Genomic DNA, 24,628 nt, shown 5'->3' with positions numbered 1-24,628 from the left:
GATTTTCATGGGTACCCTATCTATTGTCATCTTTAAATCTAAGGATACTAACAAAGTCACCGTCCTTTAAAAATTTAATTTTAATTTAAAATAATTTAAATACGAATATATATTTAATATATTCTCATACTTAATCGTTAAAAATTTTTAATAAAAGTGTATAAAGTTTAACTTTTTTGTTAGTCTGATAAAATAAAAAATTAATGAAGTTATATTTTAATAATTTAAAAGATTATTTTTTATCAAGCTAATTAAATTAAAAATTTAGTGACCGTTGTATACTCATTTTATAAGCCAACAGAGATTAGATTATTTGCAGATAATTTTAATTTTTTTTTAAATAATGAAAAAAGAATTTTAAAATACACAGGAGATATATTGTATCGTCCATCGTAAGACTTGAAGTTGAAAGGGGCTATTGCCTCTCAAAAATTTTTTTAATTTAGAGTTGTTTAAATGGATATGTTCTTATTGAATTCTCACATTTAATTTTAAAAATTTTTTAATAAAAATTTTAAAAAGTTGTTTTTTTATTGACTGATTAAAAAAAATTAATAAATTCATATTTTAATAATTTAAAAAGTTTTTTTATTAACCTAATTATATTAAAAAATTAGCGATTTATATTTTTTAAAATTTCTTTTAATTAATAAAAATAAAATAAAATTAATCAATTATGAGTGGGATATAAAAGACACCTAAATTTAAATGTTATATCCATCCTAGGCCCTTAATGCTATATCCATCATTGATTGATATTTTTAATTGGATTAATTAAATAAAAAAATTTAATAAATTGATATTCTAATAATATAAAAGATTATTTTTTTATTGGTCTAATTAAATTAAAAAATTAATTATTTATATTTTTTAATTTTATTTAAATAATAAAAAAAATTCAAAAAAGTCACTAAATTACACAACACATTTAAGTTTAAATATTGCATACATCCACTCTTAAGTACAAATGTTGTTTATATCACTATATATAAAGGATATAAAGATTTATAATAAAGTTTTATTTTTGAATTTAAAAAATAAATTATTATTATTATTATTATTATTATTATTATTATTATTATTATTATTATTATTATAATAACCAACTAACTAATAAAATCCATTCCTCTTCTTTGCTTAACCATCTCATTCACATTCTTCTATTAAATAACTAAATTAGAGAATTTCAAAAAATTGTAATGGCTATTTTTTTCTTCTTGAATTTTTCTATCGTATTCTATCAGATGGGACCTTGCACATGGTACGCATGCCTCACTAGTGCTATTATTTGATCTTCAAGATGCTGAAACCCATGGATGGAATCAAGAGGAACTTTTTCTCTCACAGTTTCTCACAACATAATCATTTATCATTATGTAAATTTGTATATCTTTTAACTACATTTTTCAAAATCAAAGTTTCAAAATGATACTGCAGCTACTAAAGTGGTACTTGTGAGAGGAATACTAAATAATTGAGTAACGGATAATAATGCCTAGTTCCCAGTAATTTGGATAAAGATATTTGCCCATATCTTTGGTTACTCGGATCACCTACTGGTAATTGACTTCTAAGCAATGTAGACTCTAAATGACTATCGATACAACTCTCTAATCCTAATATGAATTTACACCAAAATCCATATAAAGGCCACCAAAATCCATACATAAATCTCTCAATCACTCCAACCATATGTAATCTAATCTCAATGCTAGTAGTTAACTAACCCCCTCGGTATTGTTACTTTGCATGTCGAAGACTCATTATTTATACATGTAAAAGAGAAGAATAATATAAAAAAAAATGTTTAAGATATTTAAAGGTGACAGGTTTGGAATTTCCAGTCATGAAGACCCACGTGTGAGGTCCCAGTTGGTAGAATACCAGAAGGCGGCGGAATATTGCTCCTTATGAGAAAGTACAAACTTCAATGGATTTTGTAGTCTTCCTGGTCACCCATGCTGTAGTAACCCTTGAGTAGATACATTTGATGCTTAATAGCCATATATAAACTGACGATGCGAAGACGGAGGATAGCTTCTTATGATAGAATAAGACTAACATAACTGATATTTCTTGCACATATTTTTTTCACAACATGTAGCTCATGCTATTTTATATATCTTTCAATTAGGAATAACATTGGGATGGGTAGGGGTGGAGATCGCACTCTTCATTCTCGCCCTCCAGGAGTTTAGAGACGAGATGAGATTTCCTCCTGGTGGAATTCCTTGGGGGAACTTTTTTTTTTTTAAATTTTTAATTTATCATTTTAATTTATTATTATATAATATAAATTTATTTATTAAAAATAAAATATAAGTAAAAATATAAATTTTAAACATAATTGTAATAATATATTTATTTTTTTCTAAAATTGTAATATTTAAATATATTATAAATACATTGAAATAAATTAATTTTTAATAATAAATAATAATATATTATTATGCGGGGTAGGTTACGGGGATTTGGGGCACAATATCAAGATCGGGGCACAAGGGGCAAGATTGAGAAAAATTAATCGGATTCAAAGCAAGTCAGATTGGGTTCGATAACTTTTGCCGCCCCTACTTTCAAGTTACAGGACTAGGAGAGACATGGTCGGAGAAAAGAGGGCAGGTTACATATTGATGGACGAGACCCACATGCTCATATAAATCTATCACAGGGAATTGCTATCACGCTTGAGTTCATTATATACGGAGTGGTTTATCCAAGAATTTGAATCCAAAAGCCACCATTAACAAAATAAAATGCTATGTAACAGGTAAGACATTCTTATTTAAAGAGAGGACAATATATTTATAGAGATAGAGACGTTGCATTACAACAAAAGCATTCCCACAATTACATAAACAAAGCCAATGAACTAGTAATTGATTTTGTATGTAACAGATGAATACCAACAAAAGGATGAGAAAACTTTGTGAAACTTTGGAGCCATAAATCAAATATGACTATCTCTAATTGCAGGTATGGGAGTTGGCCAGCATGGAAGGGTAAGCGTGAATGCATCATCTGACTGATAGGAGTACACAGTATATAAAAACTTGCCGAGCGATTTAAACCTCTTATTTCTAAAGTTGCAGGAAATCACCGTGTTATAACAAGTACGTAAATCTAAAACATATACACAAATTGCACAATCACACAATATAAAAAAGAGAAGAAGAATAACACAGGATTAAGAGTGGTTCAACTGTAAGGTCTACGTCCATAAGTAAGACGAGAAAAAGTTCCACTATGATAAAAAGAGCATGATACAATCACTCAGAACTCTCAAATCCTAACCCTAGTGTATTTCCTTAATATTTCACAACTCTACCGCAAAGGGTAGAATATTACAATATGGGCCCGTGCCCTCCGCTACCACTACAGCTCTCACTTTTTATCCCAATCGAGTCGCAGCGAGAAACTTTTGGATCGGGTCACAAATTCGGGTCCATGAAAAACATATCCAAATTTTAAGTCGCAAAAAATAACAATTCTTCCCCCAAGCTTGAATTTCCTCAATCATCAATAAATTAACCATAAACACTCTGTCTTGCCATATGCCCTCGTAAGGGCATTACTGAGCACCACAACACCAACCAAGTATAGGCAATGCCTAAATTTGCTGACTGGGACTCCCTTGGTCATCATATCTACTGGATTATCATATGTAGAGACTTTTTGCATAACTATAGTCCCATGAGATACAATGTCCCGAATGAAGTGATATCTGACAACAATATGCTTAATTTGCTCATGATATATCTGATTCTTTGTGAGATGTATTACACTCTGACTGTCACAAAATATTGTTGCCTTATTTTATATCAACTCAAGATCACCCACCAAAGCTTGTAACCATAAAGCTTCCTTTACTATCTATACTATGGTCATATATTCAGCCTCTGTGGTAGACAAAGCAACTGTAACTTGAAATGTTGCCTTACAACTGATAGCACTTCCAAAAAGAGTAAACAAATAACCTGTCAAAGATCTCTTCTTGTCTAAGTCTCCTACAAAATCTGAATCCACATAGCCAACAACTGAATCACTCATCTTAACCCTGTCAAATATAATACCAACATCTGTAGTACCCTTCAAATACCTTAAAATCCATTTCACTACTTGCCAATGCTCTTTCCCATGACACACCATATATCTACTCACAACACTAACTGTATATGAAATATCAGGTCGGGTGCATACCATAGCATACATGATGCTATCAATAGCACTCGAATAGGAAACACTAGACATGTGCTCCATCTCCTCATCTATTTTTGGTAACATGCCTGCAGATAACTTGAAATGGACAGCAAACAGAACAGTCATAGGCTTAGCATTATTCATGTTGAAATGCTTAAGCACTTTCTCAACATAGGCCTATTGAGACAAGAAAAGCTTCCCAACACTTCTATTACTAGTAATTTCCATTCCCAATATCTTCTTTGCAGCACCTAAATCCTTCATCTCAAACTCATCACTCAATAGCTTTTCCAGAATGTTAATTTGTGACATGTTTTTAGCAGCAATAAGCATGTCATCCACATACAACAGCAAATAAAAAAAGAAATCATCTAAAAGCTTCTTATGATACACACAACTGTCATATGAACTACGATTAAAGCCATTACGAACCATGAATGTATCAAATCTTTTGTACCATTGCCTAGGAGACTGTTTCAGACCATATAAAGATTTTTTAGGCGAGCAAACATGGTTTTCCATACCTGGAATGATAAATCTCTTAGGCTGACCCATATAAATTTGCTCATCCGACTCACCATGCAAAAATGTTATATTCACATCTAGTTGCTCAAGCTTTAGATCATGAAGAGCAACCATAGCAAGTAAGACTCTGATAGAACTATGCTTCACAACTGGAGAAAATAATTCATTAAAGTCAATCCCCTCCCTCTGAGTAAAGCCTTTTGCTACTAACCGTGCCTTATATTGAGGTGCTTCAACCCTTGGAGTGCCTTCCTTTTTCCTGAACACCCATTTCCAACCTACCACTTTTTGTCCCTTAGGTAATGTTACAAGCTTTCAAGTCTAATTCTTGTGAAGAGATTCAATTTCTTTACTCATAGTACCGACCCACTGATCTACATCTGAATAAGAAATAGCTTCTCTATAATTGTTGGGTTCATGCACATCAACTGACTCAGTAACTGACAAGGCAAATGCAACTAGATCTGCATATGCATATCTCTGCGTTGGTCTAATCTGTATTCTCTCTCTACCAGTTGTAATGCTATATGGTTCATGTTGCTATTGCTCAGGTGAATCCTCTTGTTGATTAGGATCTTGCACCTCAAACTCTGAATCACTTGATTGAAATGCTGAAGTATCAATATCAAGCTCTACCTATTCTTTAACACAGCGATCTCATTCTGCTATTGACTTCTCTCTCTAACTATCCAATGAATTAGACTCATTAAATGTCACATCCCTGTTGATAATTAATCCTGAAGACTTTGGATCATTGCACCACAACCTGTAGCCTTTCACTCCAGATGCATACCCTAGAAATATGCATTTTGTTGCCCAAGGCTCAAGCTTACCATCTCTCACATAAGCATAAGCAAGGCAACCAAACACTCTGAGCTAAGAGTAATTAGCAGGTAAATCGGACCAGATCTCCAAAGGAGTTTTGCACTCAATAGCTGTAGATGGAGATCTATTAACAAAGAAACAGGTTGTATTAATTGCTTCCGCCCAGAAATCATTTCCCAATCCTAAATCTGAAAGCATGCTTTGTGCTTTGTCACAAAGCATTCTGTTCATGCGTTCTGCAATACTATTCTGTTGTGGTGTCCTTGTACAAGTGTAATGTCTCACTATATCTTCATTGCTGCAGAATGCATCAAAGTCACAATTGCAAAATTTCAACCCGTTATCAGTTCTAAGACGCTTAACCTTTTTTTTCTGTCTGCTTCTCAATCATTGTCTTCCACTTTACAAAGGTTGAAAATACCTCATGTTTTATTTTCAGAAAATACACCCACACCATCTGAGAGTAATCATCAATCAAAGTCATGAAGTACCTGGCACCGCTCTTGAAAGGGATTTTGTTAGGACCCCACAGATCTAAGTGGATATAATCTATCGTTCCTCTGGTATTGTACACTACCTTTTTATCAAACTTTACCTTGGTCTGTTTGCCAAAGACACAGTGTTCACAAAAGTCCACAGATTTTATTTTTTGCCCGTCCAATAAATCCTGCTTGCTTAACACAGATAATCCTCTTTCACTCATATGACCAAGACGCAGATACCACAATTGATTCTGATTATGATTATTACTTTTGGATGCTACTGCAGCTTCCCTTGAAACTGTACTGTCTTGAAGAAAATATAATTCTGAAACCAAACTGCTCTTCATGAGTACTATAGAGCCCTTGCACACTTTGAGAACTCCATTCTCTGCATGGTAGCTAAATCCATGAGAGTCAAGTGTCCTAAGAGAAATTAAGTTCCTTTTTAATCCTAGATCATACCAACACTCTATAGTTCTGACAACACCATCAAACATCCTCAATATGATGTTATCAATTCCTTCCACATATAATGCACGATTATTGCCCAGAAACACCTTACCACTCATCTGTTTGTAAGTGACAAATGAATTTTTGTGTGGACAAATGTTATAAGTAGCACTAGTATCAAGAATCTAGGAATTTTGTCCATAATCTAAACTCATAAATAAAATTTTCCCAGCACTATCATCATCATTAGAATCGATAAAACTATCAACTACATTCGCAGAACTTTCTGGTTGCTTTCCCTCTTTATTTTTTAACTTGGGACAGTCTCTCTTGTAGTGACGTTACTCCCCGCACTTAAAACAATTGGACTTTTTCATTCTTTACTTAAATCTGACCTTAGATTTCTTCCTGCTGGAAGAACCCTCCCTTGAATATGTTCTTCCCCTACTCACCAAACCTTCCCCCTCAAATCTTTCTCTATTATTTGGAAATTTCTTTTTCAACTCCTTCGATTTTAGAGAATTACTAACATCGTTTAGTGAAATACTATCTTTTTCATACAACAGGGTATCAATAAAAGTTTCATAGGAGGGTGGCAAAGAACATAACACAATAAGGGTTTGATCCTCACTATCAACTCAATATCAATATTCTTCAGGTCCATAATGATTGAATTGAATTCACCCAAATGTTCTTTAATGGGCGTACATCCACTCATTCTCAGATTGTAAAGCCTTTTCTTCAAATACAGGTGGTTGGCCAGAGATTTGGTAGAGTGCAACTCCTTTAATTTCTTCCATGCCGCAGACGCTGAGCTTTCACCAGCAATCTGACGTAGGACATTATCAGTTGCGCTCATGAAAATCACACTTAAGACTCTCTCTTTTAGATCAGCCCTCTCTGCTTCTTTCATACATTCTAGAAAGTTACCATTGATTGCCTTCCATAGACCATGTAGGATCAAGGAAGATTTAATTTTAATCTTCCACAATTGAAACTTGATCCACCATCAAACTTCTCTATCTCATACTTCATTGAAGACGACAACATCTGTAAACCTAATTTTTGTGCACAAAGCTTTAATACCAATTTGTTATAACAAGTACACAAATCTAAGACACACACACAAATTGCACAATCACACAGTATAGAAAAGAAAAGAGGAATAATACAGGATTTAATGTGGTTCAACTGTAAGGTCGGCGTCCATGGGCAAGACAAGAGAAAAAGTTCAACTATGATGAAACGAGTAAGATACAATCACTCAGAACTCTCAAACCCTAACTCTAGTGTGTTTTTTGAATATCTCACAACTCTATCGCAAAGAGTAGAATATTACAATATTTATACTGATCCACCACTGATCTCACTTTTTATCCTAATCAGGTAGCAGCGTGAAACTTTCAGGTCCATGAAAAATATATCTAAAATTCAAGCCACAAAAAATAACACACCCTTTCTGCCAAACCAAAATACAAAATCTTGGGATCATTGGGATGAAATGGCAAGCACTTTTGCTCACCTCCAGGATCACTTTAGCTAGCAACGACCATAGCAACCTCTCTCTCGCAGGATAAGATTAATCTTATGCTTCTCTCTCTACTTCACTTGTTGGTTACAATACTCAATTTTTCAGGTGATCAAACTCTTCCAATATAGCACAGAAATATGCAATGAGCCACGACACAGCCCAAGGCAATGCAAACATAAAAATGGGTGGCTAATCTATAAGGAAAAGAACTACATTACTATTATTAAGGAAAGATGACAACTATGATTTTCCATTTTAAATTAGTTAATTCTAATCCCATTTGTTACGGGATTTCTATTATATCAATTCCTCTTATGCAGGGATTTAGTTTCATTGTATATCTGCTAAAGATACTCATTGTACTCATATATATGGAACAACAGAAATCAAAGAAGTGTGCAAAAAAAATCAACTAGTTTCTGATTTTTTTTATGGGATCAGAGCCCATCTAGGTTTAAACACCATTTTTTTTTATCTGCCATGGGCGCACAACTGTCTGCCTCTTCCTCACTTTTGCCTCTCTCTCCACCTTCTGTTCATCATCAAATCACCATTAAACTCACTTCCTCTAATTATCTTCTCTGGAAAATCCAAATTATTCCTCTTTTCTCTGTACATCAATTAATTCATCATATTGATGGATCCAAACCACCTCCTCCCAAGGAACTCAATAATGCTCCAAATCCTGAATATACCGTCTAGTATATCAAGGACCAGATTGTGTTTGGTTGGCTTCTTAGCTCTCTATCAGAATCTGTTCTTTCTCAGGTTATTGGTGCCACTAGTGCGCATTCTACATGGACTTGCTTACAGACCACTTATGCTTCTAGTTCTAGAACACAGATTCGCACACTGAAAAATGCTCTTCATTCCTTGACTTATGACAATGATTCCATTGCGACGTACATGGATTGTGCCAAGTGGTTGTTTGATCAACTGGCTGTCCTTGATGCTCCCATATCTGAAGATGATCTTGTGGATCATATTTTGCGTGGTCTTGGTCCAGAGTATAGACCTTTTACATGCAATATTGAAGCTAAATTATCTCCCACTTCCTTTGATTATCTATTTGGTTTACTTCTCTCTGAAGAACTATAACTCAAGAGTTCCACTGACACTCTTAATCCTCCTACTGTTGCTCATTATACATCTCATCAAAATAGCACTAGTGGAACATGAGGTAGAGGACATGGAAACCGACGCAGTGGCTATAATTCCTCTTCTGGCCGTGGTCGATCTGCTCCAGTCCATAATGATCCTTCTTCCCTTATTTGTTACAGTTGTCGTGGTCAAGGTCACACCTCCAGACAATGTCCTAGCCCCAAATTCAATGACAATAACTCCAAACCAGTAGCTAATTACACCTCTGTTAGTAGTATGCCCTAGAGCATATCATTTAGTATGTATCTTGTACATATTTTTATTAATAAAAGGCATTTCCTCTTTTTCGTTTACATAATATATTTATGTGTAATAGAAAAGGTCCATTGATATTTTGTTAGAAATTCTATTCTTAAGTTGTTAAGAATATGAGTGACAGTATTTCTAGTACAAAGTATCATAAATAGGTTCACAATCGAGGATACTTCATAATAAGGACATGACTTATCCAGAAAGATTGTATTCATGTTTGTTACCAAGTTATTTATATGAGATATAAATAAGATGGAATGGTGAGTCTCATGCCATATAGCAAACATGATAGGCACTTATAAATGATAAGTAGGCCGAACCAGTGACACTTATGACAAGCACATGGAGTTTACTGTTGTTAATATTTTGTCATAAATCATATCGGTGCATATAATCTTTAGACCTGAGATAGCACAGTTATCTTATATATAGGTAGTTCGAGTTTGATACTGCTTTCATACTTGTACTGTGTATGGGTATATGGGCATGTGTTGGCTCCTACTAGTTATATATGAAGGTAGGTGTTGATCAAGATGGAATCTGTTCCTCTAAGTAAATAGAGATAAAATCCTATGTTCATTTAATTATTCTTGATGTTTCAAGTTCCTGGCCAGGATAGATAGATTTAATCAGAAAAGAGTTTCTAGTGAGAAAATCTTTTTAATCAAGAACTAGAATTAAAAGAGAACATAATATTCATAGCAAATGGAGTTTGACATAAACCATGACTCCAGCTTGAGCTAGGATTTTGTAACAGAAAAATTCTAGTGCATGGTAACATATGATTATAGGTTCATTTAAGGCAAACCTTATTACTAATTGGGTAACCATGGCATGCTATGCTAGGTGTTAACCATGGTCTATGAGATGCATAAAATGATTTAGAGAAATCATTTATGGTAAGAAAGAGTTCTGATGGTATTAAGAGTTGATATAATATCTCATTGCCAATTAGTGATGAGCCTAGTAAGTCACACACATACACAAGTTATCACCTAATTAAATATGATTTAATTAATTAATTAAAGAGTTTAATTGATTAATTATAAGTTAAATTTATATTTAAAGTGTTTAAATATGAATTTAATTAATGAGAAATTAATTAATAGAGATTAATTAATTAATTTATATTTGATATAAATTAATTAAAAGAAGAGAAATAATTATTTTGGGTTAAGAACTCAAAATTAAGAAACAGGAGCATTTTGGTCATTTCGCAGTGTGACACGTGGCACCATGAGATGGTAACACATGGCATTACACATAAGCTTACTAAATGTCTTTTAATCATGTAAGATGATTAAAATTAAGATTAAATATAGGTTTGACACTTGGCACAATGTGATTGGGTCACTTAACCTAGAGCTAATCAAAGGGTGACACTACAAGAAAATATCAGAATAGAAACCAAATTTAGAAACGGACTTATGTTAGTTTGCAATTTAAAACGGCTTTTGAAACAGAAATTGAGTAGAACGAGTTAAATATATTAGAAACCGATTTGAAACAGATTTGAAACCAAAAACCATCGGTTTCTAAATCATGCACTAAAAATTTGGCGGCAAATTTAACATCGGTTTAGAAATCAATTACAAACCGACTTTTGAAACTGAATTATATTCCGTTTCTAATTTAAAGGCCCAAAATCAGTTCCATTATATTTAAGTCATATTAAAAACCGATTTTCGTCGGTTTCTAATTCTTTTTAGTTTAATTTAGAAACCGATTGCTTTTGGTTTCAAAATAAAAATATTTTTTATTTATATTTAGAAACCGATTTATGTCGGTTTCAAAATTAATATAATTTCTATTTTATTTATTAAATTTTAAAGTCAAAATAAAAACCGATATCTGTCGGTTTCTAATTTCTTTATTTACACTTAGAAACCGATAGCTTTCGGTTTCAAAATTTATCTATTATATATTTTATTTTATAAATTTTAAATTCAACTTAGAAGCCAATTTCTATCGGTTTCTATTTTCCTTAGTCATATTAGAAACCGATTCTCGTCGGTTTCTAATTTCTTTTAGTTTAATTTAGAAACCGATTATTTTTTGTTTCAAAATAAAGATATTTTCTATTTATATTTAGAAACCGATACTTGTCGGTTTCTAATTTCTTTATGTATACTTAGAAACCGATTGCTATCGGTTTCAAAATTTATCTATTTTATATTTTATTTCATAAATTTTAAAGTTAACTTAGAAACTGATTTTTGTCGGTTTTTATTTCCTTTATTCATATTAAAAATTGATTCCTCTTAATTTTTAATTCTTTTTAGTTTAATTTAGAAAACGATTATTTTTTGTTTCAAAATAAAAATATTTTCTATTTATATTTAAAAATTGATTTATGTCAAATTTAAAATTAATATAATTTTTATTTTATTCATTAAAATTTAAAATCAAAATAAAAATTAATATCCGTCAATTTTTAATTCCTTTATCTACCTTAAAAATTGATGATTTACGATTTTAAAATTTATCTATTATATATTTTATTTTATAAATTTTAAAACCAACTTATAAACTGATGATAGTTTTTTATTCCTTTTGGTTAAATTTAGATACAGATTATTTTCAATTTCTAGCAAAGCGCGCTGTATTAAACCCAAAACTCTCCCGATTCTCAGCGTTTTCATCATTGTAAGTCCTTGGTTCCTCTCCTGACCTTTTGCACTCTCTCCCTCAGAGACTCAAATAGCTCTGGAACCCACCCCGTTTCCCACCTTGTAATCAAATCCCTTATTCATTCATTGTCAATAATCTTAATGGTGACCATTTTTTACCCCACTAATCTAGTTCTAAGTTTCAATTCCATCCTTCCATCTCCGATTCACTGATTTCTGCAATCGAAATGGCATTTATTTGCTTCTAGGGTTTCCTAGATCTTCTCTCTCACTTTTCGAAGCAACTATTTACAGTTGTTGTCAAACATCGAATTGCTGATATGGCTGTTCGTGTTACCTTCACCTACCCTAGCCATGTTGCCCCAAACATCGCCTCCTGCGTTGGCTTCCGGGTTAGAAATTACCGCTCCCTCCACTATTGTTGGGTTCGTTCTCGAATCTTCGCTTCTCCTACTATGCAAAATTCCGATCTGGAACCCCTTGCACCGCAGACGCACGATTTCCAATTCTATTACCGTCGCCCAAGCTAGAAGTTAAGTTCCTGGACTAAGAGTTCAGTTTCTTTGTACGATACCATGGTCGGAGAAATATTCGGCGATAACTGTAGGAGTCCAATTGCCATCGGGTTGGTCTCACTGATGAAGTTAATAGTTGGGATTTTAGCTTCTTCATCTTGCATGGGCATTTTTGGAATTTCGCCACTTAAAGCCTCCTCGATCCTTCCCTTTTTCCAGGGATCAAGGTGGCTTCCTTGTAATGAGTCGGCTCCTGGGCCGAAGAGTAGTGATGTGGATAAAGGTGGGACTATAAGCTGTGTAAGGAAAGAGAGTAATACTGAGATGTTAAAGATTATTGGGAAGGAGCTTAACAAGAGCGGAAGCTGGTTATCCAAGGTGTTCAGTTTTTGCTTAGAGGATGCCGAGGCCATTTTTACGATTGCCGCTGTTGGCTTTGGCAAAACCCAGATCCATTCCTTCAACTTCCATGTACCCTACTCTGGATGTAGGTGATCACATTCTCGTAGAAAAGGTAAAAATTTGTATGCCCTTAGTTTAATTCAATATTCATATTTGGGATGAAACATAGGGTGCTTAACAACCAGAAATCAAATCCATCTTATTCCAATCAATGATGATTTAGCGTTGTGGATACATTCTACTTCATGGTGGCAATTGTTTGTGGTTTTCTACGGGTATTGTGATAGAGTAGTATTGTATTATGTTCGCGAGATTGGAGAAAAAATCTATGTTATCTATGTAGAAGGATTTATGTAGAAGAAATCTATTTTTTATTAAAAGAAAAATTGAAAATTTTGTTGATAATCATCTTTCAAATAAACAAAATTATAGAAGAAATAAATTTGACATCCGTTAGGATGAGCGCTTTCAAATTTTGATCATTAAGGTTAATGCTGGTTGTTCCAATTAATTAGGTATTTATAACACGAGGAAGAGCCAATTAGAAAGAAGATGGTACAATTCATTAGTTAAAAAAGAATCTAAAGCTTTAATGGCCATTCAGAATCAACTAGCTAGTGGAAATGCTTATTCCAAATAAGATGAGTATAAAGCTCATAATATTGATAAACCAGTAAAATAAGGTAACAAATTATCAAGTTTGGCCTACTAGCTACTGATAGATTGGCCCCAAACATATATTGCTTAGAAACTAGACTGCTATCACTTGAAAGCTGCAGATTTCCACAGAAGAAGCATCTCTGAAAGATACTTCTGATGAGAGATGTAAAGGCAGTGTCTTCTTGCACAAATATAATGTGGATAATGAGAAGGATATAATTAATATAGAAGGACAGGACCAGACTGCCTGCAGGAAGCTGCCCTGTAATTTTGCTGAAACTTTTGGCCATTACTTTGAACTTGCAGTAGCCCATAAATGTAGGAGTTGGATATGGGGGAATTTGGATAGGATAAGACTGATAGCTATTATTGATTAATTGTTTGTATAAATGGATTTGATAGTATAACTTTTTCCAGAAGTGAATATATAGTGAGAAGCTTAACTTCATTACCAAGCTAATTCATCTTTAATTGTGGCAAGAATTATTATTTTGGCTTTTTGGGATGGGGATTTGAGTGGGCATAAGCATAATGTCACCAAAAATTGAAATTTAACTAGTGTGGAAACCAGGGCCTACTATGTTATGCCACCATTTTTGTCTGTGCGCCCAAGTGAGACTCGGCAGGTTCCATGCATATCATGCCTTACCGCTTTTAAATAGGATAGATAACCCAAAAATAAGAAGTGTCAAGATAATGGAGCAAAAAGAAGTGAGATAATTTGCTTATCAAGAAAGAGGAAAACAATAATAGGATCCTATAATTGATTCACTTGCATGATTGAGTTTTAAATAGCTAACGCCTCTAAGGCACACTCAAGCTATGTGAAATTTCATCAAGTTTCCTCGTTCCTTCTCTTACCATGTACAGCACGTTTTAATGTGATTTAGTCCTTTGCAGATAGCCTTCATCCATAGTCTGAGTTATTGTTCTTACTGCTATTTGATAAAGTTAATTTTAACTTGCTAGCTTTGGATGCATGCATGTCCTACTTGTATTGGTAGGTCTCATATACACTATAATATCAACAAAGAATGCCTGAGCTCTTTAATCTTTATTTTATTTTTTTGTTCATGTATTTGAATCATTGCATTAATTAGTGCACCTTTCAAGTGCAAGACTAGTTTCTTAAGAAGTTTGCAGAACACTTGAGTGCCCTTGCCATTACTAACATTACATTAAAAAATTTGTTTCCCTTTTTGTGAGAGAGAATAGGGTCCCATGCCTTGTCATCTTTTCTTTTTTCATATATATATATATATATATATATATATATATATATATATATATATATATATATATATATATATATATATAAATGAGATAGATAAAGACTAGGCTTCTCCCACCTCATAATTGGCCAACAGCCTAGTAAAGATTTATGCTGTAGTATTCATAAAGCTAAGTATTGAAGCAATTGGTCTTAAACATTCATGTGCAATTCCCAACTCGTAATTGCTCTAAAAGACCTTTAAGTAATTAAAAGAAAACAATTTATGGTCCGTCCATATTAAACCCCATGTGCGGCTTATAGGGGAACTAGCTAGCTACAGGTACACTGACAAACATGTGGGTGCAACAGATATAATATAATGGGAAGTTGGTGAGAGTCAAACAAGGTGGATCTTTCTGTGCAAAAATGCAGAATGTTACTAATTAATTAGGACTAATTTTCTGCTTGAATTGCAGAATAGGGTACTGCTTTCTTCTATTTTATGCTTTTTAGGCCCAGTTGTTATGGATATGACAGGGTACACTAGGATTTAAGAGAAAACTTAATGTGCAAGCCGTTTTTGGAAAGGTTTTTTTATTTATCTGAGGTAAGTGCCTTAATTTTGCATACTGAAATTTTTGTTGAATTTCTTTTTCTTTTCTTTTAATTTGCATTTCTTGCTACACAATTTTTCTTCTCTTTTGTCATTTTGAATGATGGTTCTATTAATTTTTCTGGATGTAAAAATTTCCTTGTGAGAATAGTTTAATTGATGTGATAATTGCCAAAGATGTTATTTTGTTTATGGCTCTTATAATGGTTACCTATTGTTTGAGCTGTCTAATTAGAAAATTGATACATCTGCTGGGAATTGAGAGATTAATTTCTTGGGAGTTGAAAAACTGTACGCAGCACTCACCATGATATCCGGAATCTGCTTATCAATTTGCTAAATTCTATATATATATTGTGAGGTGTAAATACTACATCCCATTGTGCTCAGTCAGAGGCAATGGAGGAAGAGATTCAAACTGTTGCAACGCCAAAGGATAGTCTGGCTGCAATAGAGGAGAGAGACGGACAACGCGAGTAGACGCTGGAGGAGTGCATGCAACAAATGATGCAAAACATGATAGCGCAAATGAGGCAGGGTACGCAGTTTACAGGCCCCAACTCCAAATGCAGCTCATTAGGATGATGGTAGAGTTGTAACAGCCCGATCCTTCTCCAGTTAGTATTGTCCGCTTTGTGGAATTAAATCCCTTCGCTTCTGCAGAGCTAGGATTCGAACCCTTATCACTCACGGTTTTGCTTCGCCTCTCACCAATTGAGCTGATCGGATCATTACAAGAGAGGCTGATAGCGGTGACGAATGATGATATTATTGATGACAAGTAGCTTGTTCTTTTTGTTATTATGATATTTTATTTTTACATATAGTACATTATTGTTATAACTCTTTACTGTCATATCTATATATAATGTTGACTGATATTTGAATTTGATAGCTTGATATTATAAATATTGTGATATTGAGCATTTAAAATTAATATTATATTATATGCTTCAATGCAGGAAATAATGTATTAAATAAAAAAAAAGTAAAAATTTTTGTAGTAATTTGAAACGGATTAGAAATGAATTTTCGTTTTCTAATCTAACACAGCAAAATTTTCTATTTCAGAATAAGAATAATTTTAGAAACGGATTTGAAACGGAATTTCTATTTCTATTTAAAAATTGAATGCATTTCGGTTTTAAAATGTGTTTTATTTGTTTTTACAATTTAGAAACTGATTAGAAACAGAAATCCGTTTTAGAAAAATTGAAACAAAAAATATCAGTTTCTAAATTGAAACGGATTTTGAAATCGAATTAATGTGATTTCTAATTTTGAAACGGAATAGTAGTTTGAAAACGGTTTCAGATTTTGAAACGGACGTTTTTTTTCGTTTCTAATTTATTTAGAAACATGCAGATTTTAAACCGAATATTTCGGTTTCAAATCGGTTTCTAAATGTATTTAGAAACCGATTTTCACTAATTTAAAACCGAATATTCGGTTTCAAATCTCCTTTTTTCTTGTAGTGTGACATGTGGCAAGGGTTTAATGTGTTACCTAGCTATATAAGTGTTGTTATGAGAAAAATAAAACACAACCAGCAGCCACACCTCCTTTGTCACGCCATTTTGAAGCTCTCCATCTCTTCCTCTTCATCTCTCATCAATTCAAAGAGATTAGCCATCAATCTCTTGAATTAAAAATATTAGAAATTGTTTCTAGTGTCCTGTTTACATCTCTAATCTTTTAAAAGGCAGAACTTGATTTTCTAATTAATAGAAAAAGTTTTAGAAGCTATTCAAGGGCTGCCATAGGTGTTTTTGGTGTGGACAAGCTAGAGGGACAACATCTGATGTCCTGAAGACAAATCTCAAAGGCGCAAATACACTACAGTGCATCAAGAGGTTAGTGTGTTTGTTTTTTATTTAATCTAGGGTTCTAAAATTAATCTGATTAATTTTAAAATCTTAAATGGCAAATACAGATCCAAAAACATATTAAAAGAGTTTTAATATGTTGTTTATCATTGAAATCAAATAGATAAAAATAAATCTTGCATGATGCATGTGACCCTAGGTGAAAATTTTTGAATTCAATGGTATAAACTTCTGTTTTTCACGCTTCTGTTCCTTCAACCTCTTCCCCCACTGCACCTCCAAAACTATGGGTCGTGGACACTGGAACAACCCATGACTTGACCTCTGAACTGGAGAACCTGGGCATTCACTCTGAATATTCAGGTCCTGATGAAGTCACTGTCACAAATGGTAAAAGCCTACCTATCACTCACATTGGTTCTAAAGCTATTTCTCTCAATTCTCATACTTTTTCATTAGATAATATTCTTCATGTTCCTCAATCTAATTCCAATTTATTATCTATTCTACAATTCACTAACTCTAATGATGTTTCCATTGAAATTTTTCCCACTTGTTTTGTGATTAAGGATCTCCAAAAGAAGCAAGAACTTCACAAGGGACACATTAAAGATGGCCTCTACCAATTAGCTTCTGCTCAAATTTCTCCAGTTTGCAATTCTATCTCTTTGTCAACATGACATGCTAGATTAGGCCATACTTCTTTTCAAATAATTAATAAAGTATTATCCTTGAATAATTTGTCTACAACTGCTAAGACTACTAATTCCTTATGTGAGACGTGTTGTGTTAGCAAATCTCATAAGTTACCTTTTTCTAATTCTAGTTTTTCTGCAAAAGAACCATTAGAATTGATCTGTTCCGATTTATGGGGTCCAACACCCATTGCCTCCACTGATGGTTCTTTATACTATGTTTTTTTTTTTTTTTTTATCATTTTACTAAATACACATGGATCTATTTCCTTCGTAACAAATCTGATGTCTTCAATACTTTTGTTAAATTTCAGGTTATTGTTGAAAAATTTTTTGGTAAATCCATTAAGCAATTTCAAAGTGACTGGGGAGGTGAATATCAAGCTTTAAAATAATATTTAGCTCAAAATGCCATTATCCAACGCAGCTCTTTCCCTCACACACCTGAATAGAATGGGTGTGCTGAACGCAAATATCGTCACATCATCGAAACAGGTCGAGCATATCTATATCATTCCTCCGTACCACCAAAATATTGGGATCATGCTTTTGCCACAACCGTTTACACCATTAATCGGTTACCCACTTCCAAATTGAACAACAAATCACCTTACCAAATGATTTTTCAACGTAACCCGGAATATGAGTTCTTACGTGTTTTTGGATGTTGTTGCTATCCTTGGCTCCGTCCTTATACTAAGAATAAACTTGAACCTCACTCTACTAAATGTGTTTTCCATGGTTATAGTCTTCTTCACAAAGGATGCAAATGCTTGTCTCTATCCACCAACAAGTTTTTTTACTCACGCCATGTTTTATTTGATGAACAGGTGTTCCTGTTCAAAAAGAGTGATGGGCAATCTTCTATTCTCGGTCCACCACCATCCCCTTTCTTTACACTTGGATAGCCCCTCACAAAAATAACTTCACCAGTTGTGGAACCTCAACCAGTGATACCACCTACACCACCACCAACGGTCATTACCTAGGTTATTCTTCATCTCGCATTATCTCCACCTCCACCAAACCCGCCAATTCCCTCCAATCCACCTCTTTCTCTTACTCAAAATCAGCACCCCTTGGTCAATCGGTCTAAAACTGGCAGCCTCAAACCCAAAGCTAATCTCACTACTTCTGCCACTTTTATAGCTCCATCCACATGCACCGAAGCAGCCAAGCATCAAGTTTGGCGACAAGCCATGTCGAAGGAAATTGAAGCGCTAATGTCCAATGGCACTTGGGATTTGGTACCTCGAACACAGGCCTCTAATGTGATCGGTTGCAAGTGGATTTATTGAATTAAGACGAAGCCGGATGGTTCTAATGACCGCTATAAGGCCAGACTTATGGCCAAAGGATTTCATCAATGGCCCGGCGTGGATTATGTTGAAACATTCAGTCCTGTTATAAAACCAACAACCATTCATCTCATTTTGTCTATTGCGGTCAATTCTAATTGGCCCATTCGATAACTTGATGTTTCCAATGCTTTCTTGCATGGGACACTAGAAGAACAGTGTATATGGAACAACCCTAATGCTTCTTGGATTGCACAAAGCCCAATCATGTGTGTTTTTTAAAGAAATCTTTATATGGGTTGCGACAGGCTCCGCGGGCGTGGTATTTTTGTCTTGCCCAAGCCTTATAACATCTTGGTTTCAAAGGATCAAAGGTTGATATCTCTCTCTTTATCTATCACAATGGTGATCATATTGCTTATTATCTTATGTATGTTGATGATCTCATTTTGACAGGTTCTACACCTACTCTACTTTGCACTTCAATTCAACAGCTTGGGACTAGAATTACTCTCAAGGATTTAGGCCCTCTCACATATTTTCTTGGTGTCGAAGTTGCTTGGATTCCAACAGGCCTTCAGCTTTCTCAATCCAAGTACATTTGGGATCTTTGACGCCATGTTAATATGCATGAGGCTACTGTTGTTTCAACACCTTCTTCACCGCAAACATTCTTGGAAGTTGATTCTTCTCACCATTTTTAAGAACCAACTCTGTTTCGACAAGTAGTGGGGGCCCTTCAATATTTGGCACTTACTTGGCCCGATATTACAATGGTTGTCAATAAAGCAGCTCAGTTCATGCATATTCCTTGTGTTAATCATTAGCAAGCTGTAAAGCGGATCCTTCTCTATCTCAAAGGCACGGCTGATCAAGGCCTGGTTCTTTGTTCTTCTCGTTCTAATAATCTTATAGCTTTTTCTGATGCAGATTGGGGCCGTGACAAAGCCGATCGCAATAGTACTTTGGCTTATGCTATGTTTCATGGTTCTAATTTGATATCGTGGCGTTCGAAGAAACAACGAACTATGGCGAGGTCTAGTACTAACTCCGAATATCGTGCCTTAGCCTCTGTAGCATCAAAGGTTTATTGGCTTCAGTGTCTTCTCCGTGAGCTTCACCAACCTCTTATTACAATACCGAATATCTGGTGTGATAACGTTGCTGCCACATATCTAGCGGCCAATCCGGTTTTCCATTCTTGTTCCAAACATTTGGAACTCGACTTTCATTTTGTCCGTGATCAGGTTCGCCAGAAACATCTTCTAATGTCTTACATTCCAACTGCTGACCAGCTAGCAGATGTTTTGACCAAGCCCTTGTCCAAGCAATGGTCCTCCACTTGAAGGACAAACTACTGGTTGTTCCTCCCATCCATTTGTGGGGGGATATTAAGGAAAGATGACAGATATGATTTTCTATTTTAAATTAGTCAATTCTAATCACATTTGTTACAGATTTCTATTATATCAATTCCTCTTATGTAGGGATTTAGTTTCATTGTATATCTCCTAAAGATACTCATTGTACTCTATATATATGGAACAATAGAAATCAAAGAAGTGTGCAGAAAAGATCAACTAGTTTCTGATTTGTTTTAACTATGAATATCATAAACAAGAATCTCATTTTATGCAATCACCAAATGCAGCCATCCATTGTAGACAATAGCAATTATGGGTGGTGTGCGACAATAAAAGGGTTTCGGAGATGATGGTACAGGTTTGCGCATTGCCCTATCTCATGAAAATATCTCCACCTCAAACTCAGACTTTTCGGAACTGTAGTAAGGAATACGTACTTGAACTTGAGATTGGAATCAGTGGTGACACGTCCTTTATCTATTTGGTAGTAGGGATCGCAGACAAAGCCAATGTGTATCCATTCTTGGTAGCGAGAGGGTGGAGGTAGTGCAGGCCATTGCTTGGCTATAGGATTGCAGATGTAACACATGATATGATCAAAGGTGCACAAGAGTAAGTCATTGCAATAACCCACAACCATGGGATCTTTGGGCTTACAAGGGAGGAAACTGAGAGTGAATTGAAAACCATTGCTACTGCCATTGGAGGTGATGAAATTTTCTTCGTGGAGCTGAAGTTATTTTAGTTGACTTGCTATGTTTATTGCTACTGAATAATGATCTTTCATATTCCAAAATTATTATAATTATTTTATATTCAATAATTATTAATATACCTTCCACTGTTGATAATTGAATGTGTAACCATAAAAATGGATAAATTTCAATAACTATCTTTAAACTTTTAGGTGTATAATGGAGCTATTTTTGAAATTAAAAATATAATATAAAATTCCTTAAACTTTGAAATTTTACACAACAAAATCCTTTTAACTCTCAATAGCCGAATTATTATATAATCTATAGTGATAATAACATGGATAATTCTCTATTCGCTATATGATAATGGTAAAACCGATTATGATTTTCTTCACAAATTAACCATGAAAGAGCCTCAGCTATACAGAATATTGAAGTGCTATATCAGCTAATAAGAGGGATTTTACCTTCACAAAACAACAACAATTTTCTGCAATTGCTATTTTAAATTGTTCACATCAGCATGTTAATTGCTTATAAACAGAGAGTTAGAAAGATTTTATTGTGTAAAATTTTAAAATTTTAAAATTTTATATTATATTTTTAAATCGATAAATATTCTATATATAAAAGTTGAACTTGATTCTTCCGGCATATGAACACCATAAAATGAAGAACATATATTTTTGATTCCAGCTAGCAGGTGGAGAAAGAAAATCTTCCAACAGAAACCGAAATGCTATATTGTGAGTAGCACACACACACCAATGGCTTCTCTATGTTCCAGTACTCATAACCAGTCCCACCAGAAATAATAATTCTAGACCGGTGACCAGAAGAACCACAAGGGCATTTTGGCTCAGAATTAATATATATATATATATATATATATATATATATATATATATATATATATATATATATATATCACATTACTACGTACAAAAAAACGTAGGATAAGAGAAAGAAAGAAAGAGAGGATCTGCCACAAATAAATATCAACTCATCAATCATATATTAAAACCAGACAACCCAGAAACTTTGATTTTCAAATTCTAGTTAACAGTCAGAAACAAATTATAAACGCAGAGTGAGATCAAGGTTTACTGGGTCATTGTTAAGATCAGCTACTGGGGAGAGAGAATCATTGTCGGGAGGATTAGTGGAACAGCCATAAAACTCATCCTGAGGAAGGGGAACAGGCTGAGCAGGATTGGTGCACCAGAGTCCACGTATGGCTCTGTTGGAAAGTGATGACCCATGGGTTCCACAGATATGTTACCATGAGCAGCAGCTTGCTCGCGCTTGTGGGCATTCTGGTGGCCGCCGAGAGCTTGAGATGTGTAGAACTTGAAGGGACAATAAAGGCACTAGACGAGGCGAGAAGAGGAAGATGGTGTTGGGTTTGTGTTCCTTCTTGGCAAGGGTCGTTGCTGGTTCAGAAAGTTGTATATAGATGGGTCTGCCATTTCTGTGAGAGGAAGATGAAGAGTGAGAAATAAAAGCAGGTGGCATTATAGTAACGATACAAAATTTATTCCTTTTGTTGCGAACAATTGGATAATTATAGTACTACTTTATTCTTACATGACAAAACTTCAATTTAATTATATCCCAAAATTTAAAATATTAGGAGTAAATTTTTATATATTATATTAAATTTAGTTTTTTTTTATTTAATTTGTGATTTATTTTTATATATTATATTAAAACATTAATTATTCTCTCAATTTAATTAATGATATATAATTCATGTCAAATTTAAAGTATTAATAAAAAAAGAAAATATGTCACTTTATTGTTAACCCTATATTATGATCTTAAAAAGAAATCTAATTAAAACGTGAACTAATCCTCACATATTAATAATAAAGATATATTAACGTAGATTTCACATTTTGTATAATAAATCTCATTATACATATGCATTTTTTATTATTATTATTGTGAATTCCATTGTGAATTCCACAATCAACATAGTCTAGATGAAAATTTTTCATATATGTAAAAGAAAATTTAATTAAGTAGGTCAAAGTTAAGGAGTGGAGTAGCAGCTACTATAGGTACTTAAATAAAACTAGTTGCCTTGTTGATCAGAGCTGAAGGTATGGCTATGGCTTCCAGTGAGCTCACTCCAAGGAACATGATTTAACTAACATGTGTACGTCCTCTCTCTCTCCCCCTCTCTCTCTCTATATATGTATTCACATAGGAAATGCCTCCTTGTACAATTCATCTCTGCAACACAACTAACTGGTCAAGAAAGAGGACTTTCACCTTGCCATGGCAGAACCATTAAAGAAATGAAGGTTGGTTGGGTCTATACTAATACTAAGTCTATGGGCATTGATTGAACCTTAAATCATTCTCTGGGAAAAATATTTTTCTTTTTTTTTTGTAGATGATATTAAAAAAAATAATTTGAAATTGTTGCAGCAATGATCTCATGATAATTGTTCCTTTAATTTATTATTTCTTTTTTAAAAAAGAATAAATTGTAAAATGATAATTTTATTCATTGTAACAATTATATTTTATGAGTATTTTGAGAAAATAAAAATAAATAAAATTACTAAGTAATATTAGTTGTATTGTGCGAATTATTTTTTATTTTATTTTAATAATATATTTTAAAATTTATATTTTATATTTTTAAAATTATATTAAAATTTTGTTAATATTAAAATTTTTAATTAATTATGTTAAATACAAATTAAATTTTGTTAAAATTTTAAAGGCACGATGAATGGGCATTCTCTTGAAAACTTTTATTATCTTATTTTTTTTGGTAAATGTGTTTTTTTTTTTAATCTAATATTAATAATTACTAAAATAAAATTATTAAAAGAAGATAAGAAATTAATTAAAATGAAAATTTAAATATTTATATTATTTAAATTTTAAATATTTTATATTTTTAAATAAAATCAATTGAAATAAGTTTTCTTTTTTTTTTTCTTAGTGACATATATGTCAGCAGATAATGTTAATGACAACTAAAAAAAAAATTAAAAAAATTTACTCATTATTTACTCTCACTCTCTAAAAACCTCAATTATTTATTTTTTCAACCAATTATTTCATTTAATTTTCAATTTCCCACAAATCAATTTCCTTACATTCCTTTATATTTTTTTCTCTACAAATAAAAACAATAATAACAAGCGAAGGTTTTTCAAGCTAGGCATCCAAGAAGCGAAAGAGCAAGAGAAACTCAATTTTCCTTTGATTATAATTTCAACCAATAGAAATTAATTAAAATGAATATTCTTTCTGAAATATCTACCT

At 33.3% G+C, this 24,628-nt stretch overlaps 2 pseudogenes; one reads left to right on the top strand and one right to left on the bottom strand.

Moving 5' to 3' along the window:
• The first annotated feature begins 12,376 nt into the window (after positions 1 to 12,376).
• LOC131176338 (probable thylakoidal processing peptidase 2, chloroplastic) lies at positions 12,377 to 15,983 on the top strand (annotated as a pseudogene).
• Positions 15,984 to 22,417: 6,434 nt separating this feature from the next.
• On the bottom strand, positions 22,418 to 22,809 carry LOC131176315 (zinc finger protein KNUCKLES-like; annotated as a pseudogene).
• Positions 22,810 to 24,628: the final 1,819 nt, after the last annotated feature.

This window comes from Hevea brasiliensis, unplaced genomic scaffold, assembly GCF_030052815.1.
Source record: "Hevea brasiliensis isolate MT/VB/25A 57/8 unplaced genomic scaffold, ASM3005281v1 Scaf1, whole genome shotgun sequence".
NCBI classification, from domain to species: Eukaryota; Viridiplantae; Streptophyta; class Magnoliopsida; order Malpighiales; family Euphorbiaceae; genus Hevea; species Hevea brasiliensis.
This window is presented reverse-complemented; position numbering and strand designations above follow the sequence as displayed.